Consider the following 11247-nt stretch of genomic DNA (forward strand, 5'->3'; position numbering starts at 1 on the left):
CGTACCAAGCCCTTCTTGGCCAGTCCGGAGCAATGAGGATCACCTGAACTCTTGTTCTTTTTATTAGTTTGAGAATCCTTGGGATGAGCGGAAGTGGAGGGAACACATACACCGACTGGAACACCCACAGAGTTACCAGGGCATCCACCGCCACTGCCTGTGGGTCTCTCGACCTGGAACAGTACCTACAAAGCTTCTTGTTGAGGCAGGAGGTCATCATGTCTACGTGAGGTACACCCCAACAACTTGTTACCTCCTTGAACACCTCCAGGTGGAGGCCCCATTCTCCTGGATGGAGATCGTGTCTGCTAAGGAAGTCCTCTTCCCAGTTGTCCACTCCCGGAATGAAGATCGCTGACAGTGCCACCGCATGCTTTTCTGCCCAGAGGAGGATTCTTGTTACCTCTGACATTGCAGCTCTGCTCTTCGTTCCGCCCTGTCGGTTTATGTAGGACACCGTCATTACATTGTCCGACTGAACCTGAATGGCCTGATCTTGTAGAAGATGTGCCGCTTATAGAAGGTTGTTGAATACGGCCCTTAGTTCCAGAATGTTTATCGAAAGGATGGATTCCAGAATTGATCACTTTCCTTGGAAGTTTCCCCTTGGGTGACTGCTCCCCAACCTCTGAGACTTGCTTCCATGGTTAGAAGGATCCAATTCTGAATCCCGAACCTTCGGCCCTCAAGAAGGTGAGAAGATTGCAGCCACCAGAGGAGTGAAATTCTGACTTTCGGCGACAGGCGTATCCGCTGGTGCATGTGAAGATAAGAACCCGACTATTTGTCCAGGAGATCCAGTTGGAAGGACCGTGCATGAAATCTTCCATACTGTAGAGTCTCGTAGGAAGCAACCATCTTCCCCAGAATGTGATTGCACTGATGAACAGATACCCGGGCAGGCTTCAGGACATCCTGGACCATTGACTGGATCACCAACGCTTTCTCCACTGGGAGAAACACCCTCTGTACTTCCGTGTCGAGGATCATCCCCAGGAAGGACAGTCTCCTTGTTGGTTCCAAATGTGACTTTGGAAGGTTCAGTATCCACCTGTGATCCTGGAGTAGTCGAGTTGAGAGAGCAATGCTCTGTAACAGCTTCTCCCTGGAAGATGCCTTTGTCAGCAGATTGTCCAGAAATGGAATAATGTTGACTCCCTGCTTGGAGGAGTAGCATCATCTCTGCCATGACCTTGGTGAACACCCTCGGTCTTGTGGAGAGGCCAAATGGCAGCTCCTGGAACTGATAGTGACAGTCTAGCAGCGCAAATCTCAGATAAGCCTGGTGAGGCAGCCAGATTGGAACATGAAGGTACGCATCCTTGATATCCAGGGATACTAGGAATTCCCCCTCCTCTAGTCCTGAGATCACCGCTCTCAGAGACTCCATCTTGAATTTGAATTACGTCAAGTAGGGGTTCAATAGCTTTAGGTTTAATATCGGCCTTACCGAACCATCTGGCTTCGGTACCACAAACAGTTTTGAGTAATAACCCTTGTTTGTTAGGTGAGGTGGAACCGGAAAAATGACATGTCTGTACCAATTTTCAAATGACTTCCTTTAGGATAGCACTTTCTGTCAGTGAAGCTGGTAAGCCTGATTCGAAGAATCTGTGAGGTGGGAGTTCTTGAAACTCCAGTCTGTACGCCTGGGCAATTCTGTTTTGTACCCAGGGGTCCAGGCATATTGATGTTCAGACGTGACTGAAATCCCTTAGTCTTGCTCCCACCTGCACGGTTTCCAGTCTGGGAGGTCCACTGTCATGTTGAAGATTTGGAGGAAGCAGAACCTGGCTTCTGCTCCTGGGAACCTGTTGGTGCAGGTTTTCTAGATTTCCCCTGACCACCTTTAAAGAAAGTGGAAAGGGGTTTGGACTTTTTAACTTTTGCGGTCCAAAAGGACTGCATCGTAGACGTAGAATAAGATTTCCTAGCCGATGGTGCTGCTGAGGGAAGGAAAGTTGACTTATCCGCAGTTGCCGTGGAGATCCTCAAACAGAGCCTGACCTGTGAAGGGTAGGTTCTCCACAGTCCTCTTGGATTCTGCATCCGCAGACCATTGTCACAGCCAGAGTCCTCTGCGTGCCGAGACAGCCATGGAAGAAGCCCTTGCATTAAGGTGGCCAAGGTCCTTCATGGCCTCCACCATGAAACCTCGAATCCTGTATGTGATGTAAAAACAAATCAAGGTCATTCCTATCCATATCCTCTAGCAATGTGCCTGACCGCTTTACTATGGCTTTAGAAATCCATGCACAAGCAATCGTGGGCCCTAAAGCCACGCCTGTAGCTGTGTATATTGATTTGAGCATAGTCTCAATCTTACGGTCAGCTGGCTCTTTCAAAGTGGTTGAACCAGGTAAAACTACCTTTTTAGACAACCTAGATACAGAAGCGTCTACTATAGGCGGGTTTTCCCACTTTTTTCTGTCCTCTTCAGGGTAGGGAAAAGCAATGAGAACCCTTTTTGGGATCTCAAATTTTTTCTCTGGGTTTTCCCAGGATTTTTCAAATAAGGTGTTTAACTCCTTAGAAGCAGGGAAGGTAAGGGAGGATTTCTTATTGTCGGTAAAGGAAGCCTCCTCTACCTGCTCAGGTACTTTTTCAGTAATGTGTAAAATGTCCCTTATGTCCTTAATCATGAGTTGCACCCCCTTAGCAAGGGATGCATCTCCCCCCCCTACATATCCCCATCACCGTCCCCTGTATCAGAGTCTGTATCTGTGTCGGCTTGCATTATCTGGGCAAGAGCATGCTTTTTAGGGTATCTAGTAGGGGCCTTAGATGAGGTAGTGGGAGCTGAGTACTGCAAAACCGCTACAGATTGTTGTAAAGCCTGCGGTACATTCTCATTATGTGATATCCTAGTTGAAAGCTGGGATATCATTCCCCTTATAGAATCCACCCATGGGGGTCCGGACTCAGAAGGCTGAGAAGGTACGCGGCAGGCCTGAGTGCATGGAATAAACTCATCAGGTGAAGATACAGACTCTGCAGCACAAGATACAGAGTCCCTAGACATGGTAATGTGAGATATACACACACACACACACACACACACACACACACACACACACACACATACTTGTTTTTGTGACCTCATCGGCACCCATGTATGGAACATCCCTCACGGGGACACCATTTCCCTTACCCCTGGAATGGCCCAGCCTGGAGCCTGTGCAAGGGGACAGAGGGTGTGGGCGTGCGCGGCCTGGGAGGGGACCATGGGGACATAATATATGGATCAATTTATGTGTGACACCCTCCCCCCAGGTGGCCACCGGGTGCAATGGCACCCACATTTTATTATGTATTGATTTATTTATTCATTTATTTATTTGTGTATGTATGCATGTGTTTGTTTACTTATTTTTTATTTATTTATTTAGTTCATGCTCTTTCTCATTATCGCAGTTATTCAGTTCTTTATGTAGAATTTAATTGAAAGCCAGTGCCGAGCCTTCAGTGCTTGGGTTTCAGCCCCTAGGCACCCATCACAATCCTTCTTGCCCGGAACCTTGCAGGAGTGGATGAACCACATCATGTGTCTTTCAACGGCTCTGACTTCCGCTGGGGTCCATGGCTTTCTCTTAGGACCTCTGCTGTCACCTATGTGGGAAAGGAAAGGTCAGTCACCCTGCAAAGCCATCACCAGCCAAGGCCACCCCCCCACCAACCCCCCCACCAGCATGGAAGGTTGCACCCACCTTTAGGAATGGCTCCCTCCACTGCCACACTGTTTGCTTCTTTCTCGGTGTGCACCCCTGTCACCTCACTGGCTTGCATCACTTGCCACCTGGATTGGTTCTGGAAATAGAGAAAGACAGTAAACCCCGTCACACCAGCCCACTTACAGTGTCAGTCCCTGGAGCCACTCGTCCAGTGATACTTACCATCTGGATCAATGGAGATCTCCTCCAGACTGCGGCCCCTGAAATCAGCCATTCTCCCTTGCTTCAGGGCCACAAAGAGCTTGCTTAACTTGGCCAGCTGCAGGGTACCTTCTGGAAGACGGTAATACTGTCGATGCACCCGTATGTCATGTCCGAGAAAATCGGCTAGCTGGTCCATCTCGGTGTCGCTTAGGTTGAGGACCGTGGAAAGGGTGGCTACATGCTTCCGGAGGCGGGTGGAGGACAGTGCTTCGGGTTGCTTGGCCCCACACTCCCGGGCATAGAGACGAATGCAGTCAGATCCCCTGAAGTGTGATAAGGCGGCTGGCCTGGCAAACATGTAGAAATTGTCAGGGGTGACACCACACTCTGCCCTCTTCGCGGTCAGGAGCTCCATGGCTTTCTGCATGCATGGGGATAACAGGACGGGAACCTTCCTGCCTCTTTTACCAGGTATCTCAATATGGGTGAGGTGGTGACAGAGAGCCTTCTCCATCTCCGAGAGGGCCTGGGCCACGTCACCCTGCAGTTCGGCTGTGTGCTGTGATTCAAATGAGGATAGCCGCATCTTGGACACCTCACCTTCCCTCCTGCGGTTGAAGAGGATCAACTGTGTGAGGGTGACCTTGGCCAGCATTGACCACTGCTTTGCAGAAGGGTGGGCAGATAACCCATCCAAGTACTCCCGCTGCCGGTCAAGGAGGTACAGGTTCAATCGCTTCACGTCGTCAGTGAAGGGTAGGAGGAGTGGGGCATTCCATTTTAGATCTCGTAGGGTTTTCAGGGCAGCAGCTGAGATGAGCTCACTCCACCTCGCCTCGTACAGTTTCCTGAAGCTCCGTGCGCTCTCCACTGTCAGGGCACTGCCCTCCATCAGCGCCTGGCACTCAACCATGGCGGAAATCTTTTGCAAGCTGTGGCCCACCTTCAGGGCCAGCGAGGGGACCCTATAGGTGTTGGTCTTGTCATCGTAGCCAGCCAGGCTCCTAACGGCATGCACCACATGGAAAAAGTTGGGTGGGCGGATGAAATCTTTCATGCTCTGCAATGGAGTGACCTTCATCGCATGCAGCAGGAGACGACCCACCTTTCGGAGCTTCTGGCGGATGTACTCGTGCTTGCTGACATCAGACCCCAGTCGGTTGTAGAGGTGCTGCCCGAACTGCATGATGCAGCTGTCCCCCTTGATCACAGGTACCACATCATCATAATTCATTTGGCTCAACAACTTCCACAGGCCGGTGCCAACACCTGGCGGAACGGGTGTGGCGTAAGTGCACAGGGACTGGACCCGAGTTCTACCAGGTTTGGGGTGGCCACCCCTTTTTCGAAGAGGGCACCTCTTCACATGTCGCCACAGGTGTCGCCTGGAGAACAGACCTTGGCAGTGTGCGCAGTGCATGAAATCTTGGGGAGCTACTGCTTTGGCCGGCTGCTTGCAAGGTAGTAGGACACCGCTGCCCTCACGGAGAACACCGATATCATGTGCAAAGTTCCCCCGGTGGCGAATTAGGTCCAGCTACACTGACCTTTCCCTGGAGTTCTTGTCAAAGCTCAGTGCCCTTGCTACCTCTGGCTCACTGCGGTGGACGGCTTCCACGTGCCTCGCAATTTTGGAATATGGCCTCTCACACCATAGGCAGAAGTTTTTCTTCTTGTTATATGTTCTGGAACCATCCCCTTTTTGGGTAAGAACCTGGACTGACACGCCGTGATGTGTCCGTCGGTTCAGGCCGCCGTCTGTGGAGGAAGCCTCGGCTTCTTCCAGCGCCTGTCTCCTGTGAAAAGATGTCTCTTCCCCGCTGCTGTCATTTGAACTGCTCAACTCAGATGAGTCGGGGAGATAGTCTTCATCACTGCCATCCGTTTTACTGTCTGCCCCATCCGCGTTCATTGTCTTAAGGAAACAAGCCAGGGACTTACGGGAGTGGAAAACAGACCGAGGACTTCTGGGAGTGAGAGATATAATGGTGAACTTCTGGGGGTGGGAGACAAACAAAGGACTTCTGGGAGTGTGTGATGCTGTGTGCTTTGACCCTGCCCAGTTTAAAAAAAAAAAAAAAAGTGCAGCTGGGTTGTCCAATATCCCCATCCACTGCTGCAGCACAAGGGGTAAAAAAAAAAAAAAAAAAAAACACGCAAAACCAAAACGAACCCCCCCTAATAAAAACACAAACAAAAATACACAAAAACAAACAATTTTTCAAACAACAAAAAGACTCCCCAAAATAAACAGTACAGTAAAAATACCTTGGCTGGCAGCGGGGTTTGTCCAGTATCCCCATCCGCCACTGCAGTGCATGGGGCAAGAACAAGACCCCCCCACAAAAAACAAGAAAATAAACAAAAGAAAAACAACACCCCCCCAAAAAAAAGACCCCCCAAATAAACAGTACTGGAAAAATACCTTGTCCGGCAGTGGGGTTTCTCCAGTATCCCCATCCGCCACTGCAGTGCCTGGGGCAAGAACAAGACCCCCCCCAAAACAACAACCCCAAAACAAAAGAAAAACAACACCCCCCAAAACACCCAAAAACAAACAGACCCCCCAAAATAAACAAGAACAAAGCACCCCCCCCCAAAAAAAAACCCCCCAAAAAACAAAAGAAAAACAACATACACAAAAACACCTAAAAACAAACAGACCCCCCAAAATAAACAGTACGGGAAAAATACCTTGGCCGGCAGCGGGGTTTGTACAGTATCCCCATCTGCCACTGCAGTGCCTGGGGCAAGAACAAGACACCCCCCCCAAAAAAAACCAAAACAAAAGAAAAACATCACACCCCAAAACACACAGACCCCCTAAAATAAACAAAAACAAAGCACCCTCCCAAAAAACAAAAGAAAAACAACATACACAAAAACACCCAAAAACAAACAGACCCACCCAAATAAACAGTACTGGAAAAATACCTTGTCCGGCAGGGGGGTTTGTCCAGTATCCCCATCCACCACTGCAGTGCCTGGGGCAGGAACAAGACCCCCCCAAACCCCCCCCAAAAAAACAACACACCCCAAAACACCCAAAAACAAACAGACCCCCCCAAAATAAACAAGAACAAAGCACCCCCCCAAAAAAAAAACCCAAAAACAAAAGAAAAACAACACACACAAAAACAACCAAAAACAAACAGACCCCCCCAAAATAAACAGTACGGGAAAAACACCTTGGCCGGCAGCGGGGTTTGTCCAATATCCCCATCCGCTACTGCAGTGCATGGGGCAAGAACAAGACCCCCCCACAAAAAGAAAAAGAAAAACAACCCCCCAATTCCCCCCAAAAAGACCCCCCATATAAACAGTACTGGAAAAATACCTTGTCCGGCAGTGGGGTTTGTCCAGTATCCCCATCCGCCACTGCAGTGCCTGGGGCAAGAACAAGACACCCCCCAAAAAAAATACCCAAAAACAAAAGAAAAACAACACACCCAAAAACAAACAGACCCCCCCAAAATAAACAAGAACAAAGCACCCCCCCTTTTCCCCCTCCAAAAAAACCCCAAACAAATCCCAAAACAAAAGAAAAACCACATACACCCAAAAACAAACAAACCCCCCCTCCAGAAAAAAAAAACAGTACGGGAAAAATACCTGTGGCAGCGTCGGGAATGCCAAGAATCCCCATCCGCTGACGCTGCAGCGCCTGCGTAGAGAACCCCCCCCCCCCAAAAAAAAAACGACAACAACAAACAAACATGGGCCGGCAGCAGGTGTGTCCAGCCCATGGGAGGGGGGGGGGAATAAAAACCTTCCCCCAATAATCAGCCCTGGGGAAGGGGCAGCCCGCCTCCGACTATTAAGCCCGGAGAGCGTGGGCTCGGGCTGAATATTAAGCCCAGGGAGGGACCAGCCACCGGGGACGGGAGGACCAGGGGAGAGGCCCCTCCGCCGACCCACCCGGCCAGCGGAGGCGCTGACCCTTGTGCTGAACGGATTGTTCCCGGCCAAGTCCCCGGGACGGGATACTGCGCTCGCCGCCGGCCCCCGACTATTAAGCCCGGAGAGCGGGGGCTCCGGCCAAATATTAAGCCCAGGGAGGGACCAGCCACCGGGGATGGGAAGACCAAGGGGGAGGCCCCTCCGCCGACCCACCCGGCTGGCGGAGGCGCTGACCCTCGTGCCGAACGGATTGTCCCCGGCCAAGTCCCCGGGACGGGACACTGCGCGTGCCGCCGGCCCCGCCGGCCAGCGGGTGGTCGCCTGCTGTTCAGCCCTGGGGAAGGGGCAGCTCGCCTCCGACTATTAAGCCCGGAGAGCGGGGACTCTGGCCGAATATTAAGCCCAGGGAGGGACCAGCCACCGGGGACGGGAGGACCAGGGGAGAGCCCCTCCGCCGACCCACCCGGCCTGCGGAGGCACTGACCCTCGTGCCGAACGGATTGTCCCCGGCCAAGTCCCCGGGACGGGACACTGCGCGCGCCGCCGGCCCCGCCGGCCGGCGAGTGGTCCCCGGCTGTTCAGCCCTGGGGAAGGGGCAGCTTGCCTCCGACTATTAAGCCCAGAGAGCGGGGGCTCCAGCCGAATATTAAGCCCAGGGAGGGACCAGTCACCGGGGACGGGAGGACCAGGGGAGAGGCCCCTCCACCGACCCACCCGGCCTGCGGAGGCGCTGACCCTCATGCCGAACGGATTGTCCACGGCCAAGTCCCCGGGACGGGACACTGCGCGCACCGCCGGCCCCGCCAGTCGGCGGGTGGTCCCCAGCTGTTCAGCCCTGGGGAAGGGGCAGCTCGCCTCCGACTATTAAGCCCGGAGAGCGGGGGCTCCGGACGAATATTAAGCTCAGGGAGGGACCAGCCACCGGGGATGGGAGGACCAGGGGAGAGGCCCCTCCACCGACCCACCCGGCCTGCGGAGGCGCTGACCCTCATGCCGAACGGATTGTCCACGGCCAAGTCCCCGGGACGGGACACTGCGCGCACCGCCGGCCCCGCCAGTCGGCGGGTGGTCCCCAGCTGTTCAGCCCTGGGGAAGGGGCAGCTCGCCTCCGACTATTAAGCCCGGAGAGCGGGGGCTCCGGCCAAATATTAAGCTCAGGGAGGGACCAGCCACCGGGGACGGGAGGACCAGGGGAGGGGCCCCTCCGCCGACCCACCCGGCCGGCGGAGGCGCTGACCCTCGTGCCGAACCGATTGTCCCCGGCCAAGTCCCCGGGACGAGACACTGCGCGCCGCAGGTGAGCAAGAAGTTTTGGGTGCGAGGGCACGGGACGCCCCATATGCCCACCCCCGCAGTCAGCCAAATTTTGACTGATTTGGTGACGTTTGGTCATAATATCAGAGATGCTCAGGCTCCTCTAGTTTCTCAGCTTTACACGTGCAGCAAATGTCTGATCTTATAGTTACTCTCTTATAGAGAAGTTCAATGGTGACAACACATCATCAGTAGGCCGACACAAACTTAACCACCAGCGCCCAATATCTCAACCTGACACCAAAGTGAGAAATGATGACAGCAGACCCCCCCACCTCCAAGGTGAAGGGGTTACGAAAACCTCGCACAGCGATGACATTCAACCATGGCCAATAAGTAAAGGAACCAGCAAACCTTAGAACCCTGCAGTCACCATCACCAACCTGCAGGGCCTGTCACACACCCCACCACCTAAGTGGGGAAAGAGGTAGCTATCACCCCTCTCCAGAATGGAGAGGAGTACGGACAACTTCAATCGAGAGCCCCCTACCGTGCCACTCACCCACAAGCAGGCATCGGGGAATCCAGCAGCCCTCTGGATCCTGCAGTGATGCGGGAGGAAGCTTCAGACGGGGCGTAGGAGCGGCCAGTGGAGGTGACACCCCCGGCCAACATCACTGCCCTGCGGAGCCTGACCCGCACCCCGCCGCGAAAAAACCCCAAAACAAAGAAGTATTGGAAAGTAGACTCTTTTTTGGGAGCACTCTAATTCAGAGGGTGACATTGTAACATGTTGATACTGGTAAAAGCATTTTTAATAGGTAAATAATAAAATAGGATTTAAGGAGTATCTGAGTATGAATAAAGAAGCTTCGCGAAAATATGAAAAAAGATTATAAATCGTACGTGATATCCATATCACAATCTACCAATTGCCGGAAATTAATAACTGTGGTACCAAAAATAATTCATCATTGCACATTGAGACTCATGTAATATGTGACCATCATTTATTCTGCAGATATCCATTATGGATCATTATAGATGCAGAGAATTAAATCATTGGTCATGTGAAAACCGAGTACCCAATGATATATGTATAAGTGACACTGTGTTGGGGAGTCAATTTGTTGCAGTACCAGGGTGTTCAGAAGTGGTCTCCCATCCTAGTACTAACCCGGCCTTTCACTGCTTAGCTTCCAAGGTCAGAAGAGATTGGGCATCTCCAGTGAGGTATGACCGCAAATATTGTACTCACCCTCTTGAGTCACCCAGGTATATATGGTGTAGCCACTATATATTGAGGATTTGTAAACATATATGGTACAATGGTCGACAGAAAAATGAGATTATGTGCAGCCACCTGGCTTAGTCACCATGTGACACATCAGCCACAAGGAAAGTACACACATGAGTGAAGGCCTATTATGTGGGAAAAATTCTTTGACACGACACAACGTCCACAATTAGGACTTGCCTTTCACTAGATGCAGAGAATTAAATCATTGGTCATGTGAAAACCGAGTACCCAATAATATATGTATAAGTGACACTGTGTTGGGGAGTCAATTTGTTGCAGTACCAGGGTGTTCAGAGGTGGTCTCCCATCCTAGTACTAACCCGGCCTTTCACTGCTTAGCTTCCAAGGTCAGAAGAGATTGGGCATCTCCAGTGAGGTATGACCGCAAATATTGTACTCACCCTCTTGAGTCACCCAGGTACATATGGTGTAGCCACTATATATTGAGGATTTGTAAACATATATGGTACAATGGTCGACAGAAAAATGAGATTATGTGCAGCCACCTGGCTTAGTCACCATGTGACACATCAGCCACAAGAAAAGTACACACATGAGTGAAGGCCTATTATGTGGGAAAAATTCTTTGAACCACACAACGTCCACAATTAGGACTTGCCTTTCACTCCTAGAAAGTCCTAGGGGCACTAGAACGGCCGTATCAGGTTATACCATGTATAGGTGCCAAGTATAATTATACTGCACACACTGCAAGTGTAGCAGTAAATTTACAAAATAGTATATAAGTTATAATCATTCACCCCTATGCACTAAACCAGACAAATGCTATAAAGATTTTTTAGCACTAGTGCCTGGAACCTGTAGCAGATCCCTGCGCTGTTATGGGAAAGCAGGCTTTAACTATGTGCTTGCCAGCAGGTCACTGCTAGTGTTATGGGAAACTTGCACAGTTGTTTT

At 51.5% G+C, this 11247-nt stretch overlaps 2 pseudogenes; both read right to left on the minus strand.

Annotated features, from left to right (window-relative positions):
• Positions 1–10156: 10156 nt before the first annotated feature.
• LOC134951067 (5S ribosomal RNA) lies at positions 10157–10276 on the minus strand (annotated as a pseudogene).
• A 323-nt stretch (positions 10277–10599) lies between these two features.
• LOC134950772 (5S ribosomal RNA) lies at positions 10600–10719 on the minus strand (annotated as a pseudogene).
• Between the last annotated feature and the right edge of the window lie 528 nt (positions 10720–11247).

Source organism: Pseudophryne corroboree, chromosome 8 (genome assembly GCF_028390025.1).
Source record: "Pseudophryne corroboree isolate aPseCor3 chromosome 8, aPseCor3.hap2, whole genome shotgun sequence".
NCBI lineage: Eukaryota > Metazoa > Chordata > Amphibia > Anura > Myobatrachidae > Pseudophryne > Pseudophryne corroboree.